Raw genomic sequence first — 18,690 nt, 5'->3', positions numbered from 1 at the left:
CATTTGCGAGTCAGAAGTTTGCTTTTGCGAAGAACCTTGGCTCGCATTTGCGACATATGCATCGCATTTGCGAAGTTAGCAGGCTCAAAGATTCGTCGCATTTGCGAGGAATTGATCGCAATTGCGAACCTTGTGTCGCAATTGCGATAACTGCAGCTCGGTAAAAGAAGGGAAAAACGAGATTTTTTGTTCATTCTTCAAATTTTCAAAACTAGAAAATTCTAGAGGCGATAATTCAAAGAATTCTTCTCCCCCAATCCATTGGTAAGTGATTCTAACTTATTTCCTTTCAATCTTTCATTACATTTCATAAGTTTTCAACCTAAAATCTAGTGTTTTCATGGTGAAAATTGGGGGTTTGGGTAGAATTAGGGATTTTTGTAAAATTGGGATTCGGACCTCAAATTGAGGTCGGATTTCAAAACAAATTACATAACAGAGCTCGGGGGTGAATGGATACTCGGATTTTGGTCCGAATTTTGGGTTTGGACCAAGCGGGCCCGGGAGTTGACTTTTGTTGACGTTTTAAAAATTTTATAAAATTCACAGCTTTACTAATTGAAATTATTTTCCCTTGCATTGTGTGATGTATTTAAGTCGTCTTTGGCTAGATTGAGCCGAGCGGAGGTGAATTTATAAAGGAAAAAGGTAAATTGAGTATTGAGTTAGCCGAATTGAGGTAAGTGTCTTGCCTAACTTTGTTGAGGGAAATTTTCCTACTATTTGACAATGTTTGCTACATGTGGGGGTGATACATATATGAGGTGACGAGCATATATGCATGTTCTAGGGTTAACCATGCTCGGGGGTAAATTATGTTATAAATTGTGTCTTGTAGAATCACGTTACCTTCTTGTTTCATGCCTTACTTGACTCCTAGATACTAAGATCATAGTATTAAATGTTAGGAACTAAGACTTAGCTTGTTATAACTTGATCAAATTTGATGGAATTCTGAGAACACATTGATGTGTCTAATTTGGTCATCACTATGCATAATCATTAATCTATTGCTACGGCCAATATTCTTGAGATACTAGATCCTATACTTGTGTAGTGGATCATGTGTGAGATTTATTGGAATACTTGAATAATAAGGTTCTTGCGGTTTTATTGAACTATTGTTGGCTTGAAAAGTTGTGATTGGGATTCATTTGGAATATTCGTTTAAACACTCTCCTTGACGTTATTTATGTTTCCTGCCTTGTTTTTCATTGATATACATATGCCTGGTAAGGAAGAGTGTAAAACACGAAGGGTGATGCCGTGTCATTGTTTATACATTATAATGTGAGGGAGAGTGTAAAGCACGAAGGTTGATGTCGTGCTATATTATCTAAGAGTAAAAGCATGAAGGGTGATGTCGTGCCATATTATTGAGAGTAAAAGCACGAATGGTGATGTCGTGCCATATCATTTGTGAGTAAAAGCACGAAAGGTGATTCTGTGCCATGTTATGTGAGTAAACGCACGAAGGGTGATGTCGTGCCATGTTATGTGAGTAAAAGAACGAAGGGTGATTCCGTGCCATTGTATTTATATTATCATGCTTTTGTGTTATTTCGAGTTCATGGCACGAAGGGTGTTTCCGTGCAAATGAGGACGAGGGGCATGCATTATGTTGTGACATCCTTTTCTTGCAGATATCTTCATGTCTTTACCTTGAATTGTTACTGTCGTACTTACGGTTCTTATGTGACTTGTCGTCATTGTTCTGTCTTTATTCTCTATCTCAATTGTTGTTGTGTTGACCATGCCTTTTACTTTCTTAACTTGTAAATATCATGCCTACTTTCTGTTGTTATATTTGCATCCACGTCATATCTGTTTTGTTGCACTTAGGTACATATCTTCTTCCATGTTAGTCATTCATGTCTCTACTTGTTAACTTATAAAGATCATGTGTCCCCTTTCTTATTTGTTATATCTATCTTCATGCCTACACCATGCTAGTTAGTTGAAGTTACATTCCTTTTTCCTAATTGTCGTCATTATATTTATGCTTTCCGCCTAGTCTGTTACTGATGTCCTTATGTACATTCTCGTTCATTATTACTACTTGCGTATTTCCCACTTTGTCATTTCTGTTATCGGTATTTCTGCCCTTCGGTTGGTATTGTTTTACGCATATTTGGTAAGGATGAGATAAATGCACGAAGGGTGTTGCCGCGCCGTTGAATTTGATGTCTTGAGTGTTTCTCTCACACTATGAAAGTTTTGAGGTGATTATTGTGGTTCATTGGGTTTCGTTATAAGGAAAGGATTGGTCAAGATATTGGAAACTGTTGGATTGTGATCTCTTCTAGTACTCTGTTATTGCCTTGTACATTCGTTTGTATGCTCTATTCTGCTATACTGTAATATAGTTCTATTGTTAGTTACATTACAAATTTTATCAGTGAGCATGTTTTAACTAAAAAGCCTCGTCACTACTTCGACGAGTTTAGACAAAATACTTACTAGGTACATGGGGTCGGTTGTACTCATATTACACTTCTGCACCTTGCGTGCAGATTTTTGGAGCGGAGTTGTTGGTAATGTCAGGAGCTGACCCTGAAGATGTTCGTGCATTCCGAATAGAGCTGCCACATGTCCTTGGTAGCTTTAGATTTTGTTAATCTGTTTATGTAGCTTTCAAATAGATCGTGTAATTATTTATATTAGCTCTATAAATTCAAAGTTTTAGAAGCTCATGATTTTTACTACCCGTTCTTGGGTCAATTTGTAAATGTCCAGATAATTCTTCACTATTTTCCTATAATTTCATTTGGATTGAATTGTCTGTTAGTTTGCTTACCTAGCAGGTCGAGTTAGGTTCCATCACGACTAGTGATTTTTGGGTCGTGACAAGTGGGTATCAGAGCACTAGGTTCATAGGTTCTACGAGTCATGAGCAAGTGTCTAGTAGAGTCTTGCAGATCGCTATGATGACGTCCATACCTATCTTCGAGAGGTTGCAGGGCATTTAGGATAAACTTCCCATCTTTCTTTCCTTATCGTGCATCATTGATTCAGCTTAAAGCATAACTATTTGAATTCCCTCCACGCATTTGTGTGCACATGTGAGCGCTCGGTATCGGTTGTGCATTGACGGCTTGTGAATCTATGGATGAGGTGTGAGATGTGATTTCTGTGTGCTAATGATGGGTCAGTCTGGAGGGCTTGAGGCCAGGTTTTGACTGCAGCTTGAGCACATGAATTTCGGTTGTGTGTGCATGTGCCTTTGGGCTTATACGTTCGGTAGTGTCCCTATAAGTGGAATTTGTGGTCGGCGAGTGGTTGGATGACTAAATGATGGGTAGGATGTGACTGTGGGCTGTGTTCAGATGACCTGAATGTGAAGAGAAGAGTTTTCCTGAGGCATAAAAAGGACTGATAGGTGCTTGATTTCTGTCTCGATGTGGCGTGTACTCCCGAGTTATGAGTGTGTTGGAAGGTTTTCCATGTTGATTAATTGTGGGGAGAATTTGATTCTCATGCCTTATTGATGAGTTCAGACTTAGGAATATTAAGTGGTGGCACAGTAATTGTGGCTGGAATATAGGATTTACGTTGGATGGTGTCGAGGCTCACGGTATTTCTATATCATTATGGATTACGCATTTCAGTATCAGGAAGACTAAGTGGTGGTGGAAACGTCTTTAGATTCACAGAAGGTCTCTTCAAAGTGGGTGTCTCGGTTGTGGTACTTTGGGGTGCTAAGAGGGAATGCAGCAGCTTATGGGCCTTAGGGCGATATGATTTTTATGCTAGAATCTCTTATGGCGAGCTTTGGGTTATGGATCTTGGTGTTCTTGCAAGGAGGGATATCAACTTGAGAGTAATTTGGAAGGAACTCGAAGGAAACCGGGTAGTTTGATAGTAAATTGGATCAACCCAGTAATGATATGATCGGTTCTTTGGGTGCTTATGATGTGGTGGGTCTCCACAGGTGTTTCGTGGCAATGTTCATGGGTTTTGGGAAACTGCGTGGCTTGGTTGAGTAAGAGGGATTCGGTTCTGATAGCTTGGTTATGTGCAAACGGATTACAAGGGGTTCTCGATGATTTCTATCACGGTTCGAGGTGAATAATTCCTACTGGTGTGAGGAACATGTTGTGTATTGGGATTTCCTCCTGGATGAGATCAAATAGAAGGTTTCTGACTAATCGGAATTGAGTTTTGCATGTGCAGGGTCACAGTTCAGTTTTGAAGGGAAGGTCATGAATTCTTAGATAACACAGACGATTCCAGATGTCTAGATGGATGCTATCACTACTTGGTGTTGCCTGAGAAAGGTGTGCATTTCAGAAGACACATTGTGTCTTGACTTACGAATGCAACATTGATATTGTGGTGCTCGCCTGGTTAGTTGACTGCTAAGATTCAGATTTTGTTATATGGCACGGAAGAATTATAGAAGTATTCCTCGTGGGATGATCATGTTCGAGAGATGTGTTAGACATTTGGGCTGTGGATTTGAGATTAGGCAGGATGATTTGTGTGTTCTATGGATTTGGGGACTAAGAGTTATCAGAAGCAGATTGTCTCATGGTTGTGGGCTTTTAGAGGGCTATTTGTCCGTTCGGGGGTAACCGAAGTTGATTTGGGGGCCCGATGGTGTGATGACCCGATAGGTCATCTTATGTTTTAAAACCTAATTCTGTGATCCGCAGCCTTAAAAATCTCATTTTTACCTCCTCGAGTTGCGTGCCCAGTCCGAGCGTGTTTCCGGAAAGCTTTTATGTAAAAAAAAACTATGAAAAATATGAAATTTTGCTTTGGAAACCGTTTGAGTTGACTTTGGTCAATGTTTTGAGTAAACGGACCCGGATTCGTATTTTGACGGTCCTAGTAGGTCCGTATTATAATTTGGGACTTGAGCGTATGCCCGAAATCGAATTCCGAGGTCCCTAGCTCGAGATATAGAATTTTGATGAAAAGTTAAAAGTTTGAAAGTTTAATGATTTTAAGAATTGACTGATATTGGTTTTATTGATATCGGGTCTGTATTTTGGTTCCGGAGCCCGGTACAGGTCCATTATAATATTTATGACTTGTCTGTCGAATTTGGTGAGAAATAGAGTTGATTTGACGTGATTCAGACGTTCGGTTGTGAAAATAGAAGTTTTAAAGTTTTCTTGAAAATTACATTTGATTTGGTGTCCGATTCGTAGTTCTAGGCGTTATTTTGGTGTTTTGTTCGAGCGAACAAGTTCGTATGAGGTTTTTGGACTTGGGTGCATAATTGGTTTGGAGCCCCGAGGGATCGGGCGAGTTTCGGATAGGCTACGGGTGTTTTGAAACTTAGAAATTCTGGTTTTCTGCAGTTTCAGGTGCCTTCTGGTTTCCTTTTTCGCATTCGCAAAGGCACTCTCATGAACGCGATGTGTGAACTAGGCTCGGTGGGTTTTTCTCCTATGCGAACGCGAGACTATGTTCGCGAATGCGGAGCATTGGGGGGATTGCTCTACGCGAATGCGAATAGTCACACGCGAACGCGTAGCAATAGGCAGGCGGGGAAGGGAAATCAGGGGTGACTCTATGCGAACGCGAGCCCTGTCTCGCGAACGCGAAGGTGAGGCGGGCTATACCTTCGCGATCGTGTAAGTCATTAAGGCGCAGCTCTTCGCGAACGCGACAGTGTTCACGCGAACGCGATGAACACTGTCGCCCAGTTATTTAAAATAGTCCCAATTACAGGATTTTGCCATTCTTTCAAAAATTCCAAAACTAGAAGACCTAGAGGCGATTTTCCTAAAAGATATTCTTCCCCAATTTGTTGGTAAGTGATTCTAACCTACTTTTTTCAATTACCCATTACATTTCATAAGTTTTTAACCTAAAATCTAGGATTTTCATGGTGGAAATTGGGGGTTTGGGTAGAATTAGGGATTTTTGCATAATTTGAATTTAGACCTCGAATTGAGTTCGGATTTCGAAATAAATTATATTATCGGGCTCAGGGTGAAAGGGTGAATGGATTTTGGTCTGAACCTCGGGTTTTGAGCAAGCGGGCCTCGGGTGTTGACTTTTTGGGGGGAAAGTTTGGGAAATCCAAATTTATGCATTGTAATTGATTTCTTTAGTAATATTTTATATTATTGAGTTGTTTGTGGATAGATACGAGTGGTTTGGAGGTGGATTCTAAAGGAAAAGCGGTAATTGAGCATTGAGTGGCCTTTGGAGCTAGGTAGGTGTTGTGTCTAACCTTGACTTGAGGGAAAAGGATTTATTTGTCTATTTGCTACATGTTAAAATGTTGGGGAACAACGTATATGTGAGGTGACGAGTACTTATGCGTCGTAGTCGGGTTAAAGCATGCGGGGCGGGGCTTGGTTTCTTGCAATTATAGCTTCCTTTGTTCATGTTATCCATGTTTAGACTAGTATTGTTAAATTGATCGTTCTTATCATGTTTATGGACCTTCTGGTGATAATTGAGTATTGATTCCGAAGTTGAGGTAGATATTGTGGAACCAAATGTCGAAGTAAGGCTTGTACTTGTTATTCTATCTCCATGTTGTTATTTGTTCATTGCATTATGGTAAGGGAGAGTATTAATACACGAAGGGTGATGTCGTGCCATATTGTGAGTGTTAATGCACGGAGGGTGATGCCGTGCCATATTATGGGTGTTAATGCACAAATGGTGATGCTGTGCCATGTTATGAGAGTTAATGCACGAAGGGTGATGTCGTGCCGTTTCTATTGATTTTATGGTGAGGTTTAGAGGAAAAGCACGAAGGGTGATGCCGTGCATTTTTCCTTTACTGTGTTTACTGGTTCTTATTGATTCATAGTACATTGACTATTCAAGTTACCATTCTGCTGCAGTTCTCTATCTCCTATTTCCCTCAGCATGTTTCCCCTCCCAATAGTACATGTTTAGCTGTTATTGTTGTTTTCTTGTACATATACTGTTATCTGTACAGGTTTATTATGTGAGTGTCTTGTCATAGCCTCGTCTCTACTTTGTCGAGGTTAGGCTCGACACTTACCAGTACATGGGGTCGGTTGTACTGATACTGCACTCTGCACTTCTTGTGCATATTTTGGTACCGGTCCTAGTTGATCGTGAGGCTTAGCAACTTGGATTTGCTGTCAGGATACCCAAGGTAGATCTGCTGGCGTCCGCAGACCCTGGAGTCTCTTCCTAGTTTTATCATGTATTGTTTCCTTACTTCAAAATAGTGTATTTTCCCTTTTCCGACTCTGTTTGTAGTAAATCATAGTAGCTCGTGATTTGTGACTTCGGATCCGGGTGGTAGTAAATAATGAAGTTTTTAAATTATTCCGCACTCATTGATTCCATTTTAGCTTATTTGCTGTTATTTATTTAATGGAATAAGAATTGGCTTAATAATTCTCTAATGTCGGCTTGCCTAGCAAGTGGAATGTTAGGCGCCATCACGGTCCCGACGGTGGGAATTCCTAGTCGTGACATGTTGGTATTAGAGCCCTAGGTTTCCTAGGTCTCACAATTCACGAGCGAGCTTAGTAGAGTCTAGGGGATCGGTACGGAGAGGTCCGTACTTATCTCCCATAGGCTATGAAGTTTAGGAACAAATTTCACTTATATTCTTCTTTGTCGTGCAATTTCATTCTCACAATGCTAATTGAACTCTTATACTCTTATTCTCTCACAGATGGAGAGAACACGTACCGTATCTTTAGCCGAGCACCAGCCAAAGCCTCCAGTGGCAGCTCCTACGAGGGGTAGAGGTCGAGGCCGAGGCCCCGCCAGAGGCCGAGACAGGGGAAGGGCTCAGCCCAGAGCCTGAGCAGCGGCACCAGTGGTGGAGCCTCAGGTAGAGTTTGATGAGGAGATTCCATCCCGGGCTGTGCCTGTCGGATCAGCTCAGGTTCTAGAGGGGTTCATTGCCACCCCAGTGCTTCAGGACGCTTTGGTCTGTTTGGTGGGCCTTATGGAGAGTGTGGCCCAGACTGGCGCATTTCCTATGGCACCAGTCGTCTCTCAGGATAGAGGAGGAGCCCAGACTCCTGCTACTCACACTCCGGAGCAGATGGCTCCCCAGTATCAGATTCCAGCCGCTCATCCAGTCGGAGTAGTTCAGCCGGTTGTTGCGTCACAGACCGGTGATGGGTCAGTTATGTCTTCTAAGGCTTTATGGAGATTGGACAAGTTTACCAAGCTCTTTCCAGTTCACTTCAGTGGTGCTCCTTCAGAGGATCCCCAAGAGTATTGTGCTACAGAACATGGGTATAGTGGAGACCAACGGGGTCGACTTTGCTGCATTTCAGATGACTGGTTCTGCCAAGAAATAGTAGAGAGATTATTTGTTAACCAGACTAGCCGAGTCACCTGCTCTTACTTGGGACCAGTTCTCTTAGCTCTTTCTAGAGAAGTTTCTCCCTCTCACACTGAGAGAGGAGCATCGTCGTCAGTTCGAGTGTCTCCAGCAGGGAAGTATGACTGTTACTCAGTATGAGACCCGTTTTGTGGATTTGGCCCATCATGCTCTTCTTCTGCTTCCTACCGAGAGAGAGAGAGGGTGAGGAGGTTTATTGACGGACTTGCTCAGCCTATCAGATTGCAGATGGCTAAGGATACTGGGAGTGAGATTTCTTTTCAAGCGGCTGCCAATGTCGCCAGGCGAGTCGAGATGGTTCTTGCTCAAGAAGGTCAGGGGTCTGACAAGAGACCACGTCATTCTTGGGTTCAGCGGTACCTCATATGGAGGGCAGGGGTACTTTTTGTAGAGGCCATCCTCCCAGGCTATTTCATTCGGCACTCCAGGCATCCCACGGTGCCTCAGGTGGTCGTGGCCCTCATATGCCTTATTTCGACTAGCTAGCCTATGGTGCACCACCAGCTCCTATTAATGCACCTCCGCTCAAGAGTTTTCAGGTTGGTTACTCAAGTCGACAGGGTCAGTTTCAGGGTCAGCAGTCACAAAATTCGAGGTCTTGTTATACTTGTGGTGATCCGAGACACATTGCTAGATGTTTTCCTTGGGCATCTCACAACATCAGGTTTCTCTTGCCATGGTTCCGGCACCAGTTACTGCACCACCTGCTCAGCCAGCCAGAGGCAGGGGTCATGCAGCCATAGGTAGAGGCCAGACTATTAGAGGTGGAGGTCAGGCCGTTAGAGGTGGAGGCCAGCCAGGTAGAGGCCGTCCTAGGGACGTAGTTCAAGGTGATGAGGCCCAGCCCCGGTGTTATACTTTTCCAGCCAAGCTTGAGGCTGAGTCATCTGATGTTGTTATCACAGGTACTGTTTCAGTTTGCAGTAGAGATGCTTCAGATCTATTTGATCCGGGTTCTACTTATTCCTACGTGTCATCCTATTTTGCTTCATATTTGGTTGTGCCTCGTGATTCTTTGAGTGCTTCTGTGTATGTGTCCACACCTGTGGGAGATGCTATTGTTGTAGATCGTGTTTATCGTTCATGTGTAGTCACCATTGGGAGTCTTGAGACTAGTGTAGACCTTCTACTTCTCGATATGGTTGATTTTGATGTCATTTTGGGTATGGATTGGCTGTCACCTTATCACGCTATATTGGATTGTCATGCCAAGACGGTAACCTTAGCCTTGCTGGGGTTGCCTCGATTAGAGTGGAGGGAGACTCCTGGCCATTCTACTAGAAGGTTTATCTCTTATATGAAGGCTCGGTGTATGGTCGAGAAAGGGTGTCTAGCTTATTTGGCTTATGTCCGCGATTCTAGTGCGGAGGTTCCTTCCATGGATTCAGTCCCCGTTGTTCGTGAGTTTCCAGAGGTGTTTCTTGCACACCTGTTGGGGATGACACCCGACAGGTATATTGATTTCTGTATTGATTTGACTCCTGGTACTCAACCCATATCTATTCTGCCATACTGTATGGCCCCACCAGAGTTGAAAGAATTGAAGGAACATTTGCAAGATTTGCTTGATAAGGGCTTCATTAGACCTAGTGTCTCACCCTGGGGTGCACCTGTGTTGTTTGTGAAGAAGAAGGATGGATCGATGAGGATGTGCATAGATTATCGGCAGTTGAACAAAGTCACCATCAAGAACAAGTATCCATTGCCGATGATTGATGATTTATTTGATCAGCTTCAGGGTGCCAAGGTGTTTTCAAAGATTGATTTGAGATCGGCTACCATTAATTGAGGATTAGGGCATCCGATGTCCCTAAGACAGCTTTTTGGACTCGTTACGGGCATTATGAGTTTCTGGTGATGTCCTTTGGGTTGACAAATGCCCCAGCAGCATTCATGGATTTGATGAACCGAGTGTTCTAGCCTTATTTGGACTCCTTTGTGATCGTGTTTATTTATTATATCTTGATCTACTCCCGCAGTCGAGAGGAGCATGAGCAGCATCTCAGGATTGTACTTCAGACTTTGAGAGCCAGCCAGTTGTATGCTAAATTTTCAAAGTGCTAGTTTTGGTTGGATTCAGTCGCTTTCTTGGGGCACGTTGTATCAGCATAAGGCATTCAGGTAGATCCTAAGAAGATTAAGGTAGTTCAGAACTAGCCTAGACCCACTTCAGCTACGGAGATCAGGAGTTTCTTGGGTTTGGCGGTCTATTACCATCTATTTGTGGAGCGGTTTTCATCTATAGCAGCCCCATTGACCAGGTTGACCCAGAAGGGTGCCCCGTTCAGATGGTCAGACGAGTGCGAGACGAGCTTTCAGAAGCTCAAGACTACTTTGACTACAACGTCGGTTTTGGTGTTGCCCACAGGTTCAGGATCTTATACTGTATATTGTGATGCGTCCCGTGTTGGGATCGGTGCAGTATTGATGCAGGAGGGTAGGATGATTGTGTATGCGTCGCGGCAGTTGAAGGTTCATGAGAAGAATTACCATATCCATGACTTAAGGTTGGCAGCCATTGTTCAAGCGCTGAAGATTTGGAGGCACTATCTTTATGGTGTGTCGTGTGAGGTTTTCACGGATCATCGGAGCCTTCAGTATTTGTTCGCAAAAGGATCTCAATTTGAGGCAGAGGAGGTGGTTGGAGCTATTGAAAGACTATGATATCACTATTTTGTACCACCCTAGGAAGGCCAATGTGGTGGCCGACGCATTGAGTAGAAAGGCAGTGAGTATGGGCAGCCTTGCATTCATTCCAGTCGGTAAGAGGCCGCTTGTCTCAGATGTTCGGACTTTAGCCAACCAGTTTGTGAGGTTTGATATTTTAGAGCCCAGCCATGTTCTAGCTTGTACAGTCGCTCGGTCTTTTTTATTTGAGCATATCAGAGATCGGTAGTATGATGACCCTCATTTGTTACCCCTTAGGGGCACAGTTCGGCACGGTGGTGCCAAGCAGGTTACTATCGGAGATGATAGAGTTTTGAGGATGCAGGGTCGTGTTTGTGTGCCTAATGTGAATGGACTTTGTGAGTTGATTCCTAAGGAGGCTCACAGTTCCCGATATTCTATTCATCCGGGCGCCGCCAAGATGTATCAGGACTTGAGGCGGCATTATTGGTGGAGGAGGATGAAGAAGGATATAGTTGCTTATGTTGTTCGGTGTCTAAATTATCAGCAAGTAAAGTATGAGCATCAGAGGCCTGGTGGTTTGCTTTAGAAGATAGAGATTCTTGAGTGAAAGTGGGAGTATATCACTATGGATTTCGTTGTTAGACTCCCATGGACTCAGAGGAAGTTCGACGCAGTTTGGGTCATTGTTGACAGGCTGACAAAGTTAGCGCATTTCATTCATGTGGCAGTTACCTATTCTGCGGAGCGGTTGGCAGAGATTTACATCTGCGAGATCGTCCGTCTCCACAGTGTGCCTGTGTCTATCATTTCTCATCGAGGTACGTAGTTCACCTCGCACTTTTGGAGAGCAGTACAGCGTGAGTTGGGCACGCGGGTTGAGTTGAGCACATCATTTCATCCTCAAACGGACGGGCAGTCCGAGCGCACTATTCAGATCTTGGAGGATATGCTCCGTGCATGTGTTATAGACTTCGGAGGATCGTGGGATCAGTTCTTGCCCCTTGTAGAGTTCGCCTACAATAACAACTACCAGTCGAGCATTCAGATGGCTCCCTATGAGGCATTATACGGTACGCGGTGCCAATCGCCAGTTGGGAGGTTCGAGCCGGGGGAGGCTCGGTTGTTGGGTACAGATCTAGTACAGGATGCCTTGGATAAGGTCAAGATTATTCAGGATCGACTTCGCACAGCTCAGTCCTGGCAGAAGAGTTATGCCGACCGTAGAGTTTGTGATGTTGCATTCATTGTCGGAGAGAGAGTGTTGCTTCGAGTATCACCCATGAAGGGTGTAACGAGATTCGGAAAGAAGGGCAAGTAGCTGGTCTCGATCTCGATCGATCCTTGAATCACGAGCTAGGCAATATTTATTCATGTAACGATCCAATATAACTTGGGATTGAACATCGGTCTTCCACTCCGGTTTCGATTAACCATACAAAATCGGGCAAGTCCGATTCTGACCGTATACCGATAGTCCCCTCGTTTTTTGGAGAGTAATGAGAAGAAACGATTTGAGCCTTCGATCATGATGTAATCGTTGTGACATAAGCAGTAGAAGTGACCGAAACGTCTCGTCGGTATAGTTTCCCAGGTATTTAATGCACGTCAGTCGACGATCGGCCACTACCAGTTTTGAACTGACGTTGTGAAGCTGATAAATAGCCCCCTTCTTCATTATTTCAAACTTTATTTTCAAATCTTTTTCATTCCAATCTCCATAGTTCTTTGCCTTTTTCAAAGCTTCCTATCTTCAGATCTTTGAGTTTCTTTGCTTGTTCTTCCTAAAACACCAAATACTTTAGTCTCCATTCTTCTTTGCCCACAAAAACTAAATGGCCAAAACATCTAAAACTGTTCTGCAGAAAGAGGTTGCTTCCTCATCTCGGCCGGCCGGCGAGAAACCAGTGGCGGAGCCATGCCCTGAAGAACTTATTCACGGGGTGTGTGTAATAGATTCCGACTTTAAGGTCGAGAAACCCTCATCGGTTCCTGGTCGATGCGAGCCGATATCAAGATATATATGCTCGATACCCAAAAGTCTCCTCGACCAGGTGAAGAAAGATTGCAACTGGGGAAACAAAGAGGTTGTGATACCGGCACCAGAAGAAGCGATCACCACCCACGTGGAAGGGTTTCTGAGTGTTTACACTTATCCTTTCACGCTGGTCCCACTCGATCCGATCATCATAGACTTCTGCAAGAAATACCAGGTGACCCTCGGCCAAATTCACCTCTCTTTCTGGAGGATCGTGATACATCTCTGTTTCTTCGTGAGCAAAATCGACGGGCTTCCCTTCACCCTTGACCACCTAATAAGATTATATAGCCCTCGACTCTATCGAGGTGGGCTGATAAAACTTCAACGCCAGGCCATCAAGGCTCTTATCTCGAGTATAAATGAAGACAAAGATCGGGGCTGGATGGGCCGGTTCGTTCGGTTGAAGACCACGGACCTAATCCCGGCTGAGAGCATGCCATTTCTTGAGAAATGGAATATGAAACGTAAGTATGATTCCGTCTTTAATTTATATTCGTTGTTTTTACTTTTTCATCCTTTCTTATCAGTGTTTTTATCGATGCAGTCGTTGCTTGGATGCTGGGTGCGGTTTCCCACCTCGAGAACTGGGTTAGGAGCCTGGTTTCGACGTCAACACACGCCGAGCGCGCATGGCACGATTTGTCAAAGGGTCGGTGGGAGGCTCGTACTCATGGTAAGCCTTCTTCCCGACTTACCGATTTGCCTATTGTTCAAGCATCTTTTCAAACATGAGTTTACTTACTTTCTCCTTTGGTAGGTCTCGGAAAGGATGCGACTATGAGACCCCCGTCCGGTGATGAAGAAGTTTCACCACCTATCTCAAAACCGGCGAAGGAGAATAAGAGGAAAAGGGCCTCGAACTCCGAGGGTCAAAAACCTAAGAAGAGAACAGCCCGTAAACCCTAGGGGAACACAATCCCACTGACTATGGAGTCGGTCCAAAGACTAAGGGAAGAAGAAGAAGAAGAAGAAGAAGAAGAAGAAGAGAAAGAAGATGATTCCGGGCTGGTGGCCCGTGCGCGAGCTAGCACCGAGATTCAGAGAACTTCAAAACCGGTGGGAGCTGATACTGCTCCGTCTAGGCTTGATGAGGTCTAGGAGGAGACTTTGGCCCAAGTCCCCGAGCCGAGAGGAACCGAAGATGCTTTATATCGGGGAAAAGAGACAGTTGAAGAGGTGGTGGATGCCGGTGCAGAAATCGGGCTTGAGGCTCCCCAAGATGGAGGCGGTGCCCCAAAAGACCCACTTGGGGAAATAGAGATCGGGGATTCCCCTCCCGTTTCCTTCATTTTCCAAGTCGATGATACGCAACGCTCAGGACATGGAGATTTGTCATGGGGAGGGAGCCTACGGAGAGGAAGATCCTTTCCATGGTTATTTTGTTGGGGTAGAAGATGTCACCGGTCTGAGTGACTTGGAGGCTCCGAAGAAGAGCTCGGGCGAGGCTTCCTCAAGTTTTACACTGACCAATCAGTTTCGGCCCCTAGTGTCGATCCTGGGCATAAGCGAACAATCGTTATCGCGGTCCCGGAGGATGCCCGGGTTCTTACTGCCCCCGTAGGGATGGCTAGCTACCTCCGATGTTTGGTCACGGAAGAAGACGAAGCCCATATGGACGAGGTGAAAGTGCCTTGTCTTTTCAACTAAGCCCAACAGGCCCTGAACTGGGTAAGTTTATATTTTCTTCATCAATTTTCATACTTCCCCTTGTATAATTCCTTCTTTCTATTTTTGTAGGCTTTTGTGCTACATCACGAGGCTTTCTTCCGATCCCGAGGGGAGCTGAGCCGGTACGAAGCCGAAATCCGAGGGCTTACTGAGGAGAGAGATGTCTTCAAGCTTCTCAGTGAGCAGAAAGAAGGGGAAGCAAAAGGACTTCGGGCTGAGCTAGAAGCAGCTCAAAAAGAACAAGCTGATCTGGCCGAGCAGGTAAAAAGAATCTTTGAATTTAATGACACTAACTCAGGCGTGGTGGCTAACAGTTTGGTCCCACAGGTCCGGCGAAAGCTCGATATGATCGTACAGCTTTGTGAGGAAGTGAACGCAGTGAAAGCCAAGGCCGAGGCCGAGGCATAGAAGAAGAACATAGACCGCCTTGCCTCAGAAAAGGAAGCCGCCCGAGCTCAACTAGCCTCAACTGAGACTCAACTCCGAAGCTTGAAAGAGAAGGCCTTGGTGCAAGCCAAGAAAATTGAGGAGTTCCAGTCTCTGTTGGGTTCAGCAACTTCCGATCGAGAGAGGCTGGCCACAAAACTTGCAGCGGCCAAATTGGAGGTCGAAACGGCCAAGGCTAAAACTGATGCAATGGTGATCGTCTACCGTTCTGACGCTGAAGCTGATCAGGTTCGAGCAAAGGAGGTTGCCGAGGCTACTCAGGCTCGAGCAAATTGGGTTTTCGAGCATGCTAAATGCCAGTCTCGAAGGGAGACTCTCGAGGAGATCCATGCTCGTGGCATCGATCTAACAGCCGAGAGCGAAAAAGCTAAGTAGCTCGAAGCTGAAGCCAGAGTGTTGGCCTTTCTTGATGATGATGATTCTGGGAGTATGAGCGTATCTGAAAGCGGAGAAGGCCTCGAGAGCGAAGATGCTGCTCCCGGAGAAGACTAAGTCCTTTAGGATTAGTATTTTTTGTGTTTCTTTTAAGACCGTTCGGTCTTTTGTAGAGAAATTTAATCAGGCCATGTTGCCCTTGTAAATGATTTTTGACATATATATATAACGTGTGTATATATATATATATATATATATATATAAACTTTCTTCCTTTCTGCCTTATAAAATTATGAAGTTGTATTCTAAGGTCTGCGGTTTAGACAATTTGATTGAAACCGAACTAGTATAGCCTTTAGGCTTTACGATCGAGTGAGTTCTTGCTCGAACTCGAAGTAAGGTAACCCTTAGGTTTTTTATTTGAGCGAGGATGGTCTCTTGAACTCAAAGCAAAAAATAGCTCGTAGGCTTTTGTATTAGGCCGATATAGCCTTTGTAAAAAGATTATTTATGACTTTCTCCCCTTTTCGGCTTGAAAAAGTTTTTTATCATTTGTATTTGCAAAACTTGTAATGCCTTAGCATGAAATAAGGAACTATTCGAGAGTTCGAACAATTTTGTACTCATTAGAGTTTTCGAGGCTTGATATTATCGAATCCTTTTATGATTTTGCCGGGGGTAGCCCTTTTAACCGGTTTATGAGGGAATTTGAAGGCCTGTTTTGTTACGGAATTCAGACGTCTCCGAAACGTGTTAATTTGGCCGTAGCCTTTTTAGTTCGGGATTTGCCCCTTGGGCTTATTTTCCCGTTTTACTTCGAGCTTGCCCGAAGTGTCAGTCCCCGAGTGGGGTGGACGTGGCCTATAAAAATCGAGGGCTGCCTAAAAGGTCTTATGATCTCAGAGTTTTAATAATTCGATCTCGTTTATTTTTCGGACGGAAGTCCCCGAGTGTGGGGGTAATTATCCTAACTCTGGTTATGGTCGGCCCTTAAGCCTGTTTACATAATAGATCGAGAGTATGAAATTGTAAAGTAGAAAACATTTTCTAAGGCATGAGATATCGGTAAATAAAAATACTTCTCTTTATAAATGATTATACATGCGCACATGTTCTGTGCCAGGGCTCGAGCAAACTACGCCGGCACGGTTCGTTTGATCGTTTGGCCCTTACAAATTTTTCCTATCGAGACCATGCTGCCATGAAGTAATTTCTTCGCATCAAAGTTGACATTCGAGGTCAATGCCCCCAGTATTCGAGGTTGATTGTAAAGAAACCTCGGATATTGTTGAATTGTTCTAAGTCAGCACGATCAATTATTGCCTCATTAAAAATCTCGTCGGAAAACCCATTTGGGACAAAACCGGTCTAAGAAAAAAAGAGTGCAACGCGTGCTTTCAGACCTAAAGGCTTCGTGTCAAAGAACCCTTTGATATTTCTGGTCGAACACCTGCAAGGGTTAGTTTAAAATATAAATGAAAATGGAAGGGGTCGTACCTTACCAGTAGTATCGTTTTAGGTGCGATACGTTCCAATTGCTCGGTAGTTGTTCGCCATTCATCGTGCCGAGCTTGTACGATCTTTTTCCGATGATTTCGAGAACCTTGTACGGTCCTTCCCAGTTCGGACCCAGTTTCTCTTCATTCGGATTTCGGGTGACTTTTCTTAGCACCAAGTCCCCGATGTTAAAATGTCGAAGATTGGATCTTCGATTGTAGTACCTTTCGATCCGTTGATTTTGGGTGGCCAATCGGACGAGAGCGATTTTGCGTCTTTCATCCAACAATTATAGGCTCGTATTCATGGTCTCATTATTCGACTCCTCTATTGCATATCGAAACCTGATGCTAGGTTCTCCGACCTCGGCCGGGATCAGAGCTTCAGCGCCATAAACTAATGAGAACGGTGTTGCTCCGGTACTGGATTTTGATGTTGTGCGGTATGCCTATAGAACCTCAGGTAGTATTTCTCTCCATTGTCTTTTGGCGTCGGTCAATATGTTCTTAAGATTTTGGATGATGGTTTTGTTGGTCGATTCGGCTTGTCCGTTCCCATTGGGATGATAAGGTGTTGATAGGATCCTTTTGATCTTGTGATCCTCGAAAAATTTAGTTACTTTGTTGCCGATGAATTGTTTTCCATTATCACATATAATCTCGGAGGGCATCCCGAATCGACATATGATGTGGTCCCAAATGAAGTCTATGACTTCCTTTTCTCTGACTTTCTCGAAAGCTTGTGCTTCAACCCATTTAGAGAAATAATCAGTCATAAACAAAATAAACTGAACTTTACCTGGGGCCGACGGGAGAGGGCCAACAATGTCCATTCCCCATTTCATGAAGGGCCATGGGGACAGGACCAAGTGGAGTAGTTCCCTGGGTTGATGAATCATGGGCGCATGCCTTTGGCATTTGTCGCATTTTCGAACGAACTCCCTTATATCCTTCCCCATATCGGTGCAATAGTACCCTGCTCTGATTACTTTGTGGGCCACCGATTCGGCACTTGAATGATTTCCATAAGTGCCCTCATGAACTTCCCGTAGGATGTAGTCGGTATCTCCCGGTCCCAAACATATTGCCAACGGTCCATCGAACGTCCTTCTAAACAGCGTTCCGTCTTCGGACAAAGTGAATTGTGCTGCCTTTATGTGCAAAGCTCTCGACTCCTTTGGATCTGATGGAAGCTTCCCGTTCTTTAAGTACTCTATGTACTTGTTTCTCCAATACTAGGTTAAACTTGTGGAGTTTATCTCGGCGTGACCTTTTTTGATTACCGATCTCACGAGTTGTACGATAGTCCCGGAGTTGAGTTTGACGTCTTCGACCGATGAACCTAAGTCCGCAAGAGCGTCGGCCTCGCTGTTCTGTTCTCGGGGTACATGTTGCAAGGTCCATTCCCTAATTCGATGTAGAGTCACCTGTAGTTTATCCAAGTACCTCTACATTCGGTCTTATCGGACTTCAAAAGTCCCGTTAACTTGGTTTACCACGAGGAGGGAATCACACTTAGTCTCTATGACCTCCGCTCCCAAGCTTCTAGCTAGTTCGAGACCTGCAATCATGGCGTCATACTCGGCCTCATTGTTAGTCAATTTTGTAGTTATGATAGACTGTCTAACTACATTACTTGTGGGTGATTTTATTACGATGCATAATCCGGACCCCTTCGCGTTCGAAGCACCGTCTGTAAAGAGGGTCCAGACTCTCGAAGATGT

The sequence above is a fragment of the Nicotiana tomentosiformis genome, chromosome 12 (assembly GCF_000390325.3).
Source record: "Nicotiana tomentosiformis chromosome 12, ASM39032v3, whole genome shotgun sequence".
Classification (NCBI taxonomy): domain Eukaryota; kingdom Viridiplantae; phylum Streptophyta; class Magnoliopsida; order Solanales; family Solanaceae; genus Nicotiana; species Nicotiana tomentosiformis.
The sequence above is the reverse complement of the archived record's forward strand: the minus strand, read 5'-3'. Positions refer to the sequence as shown.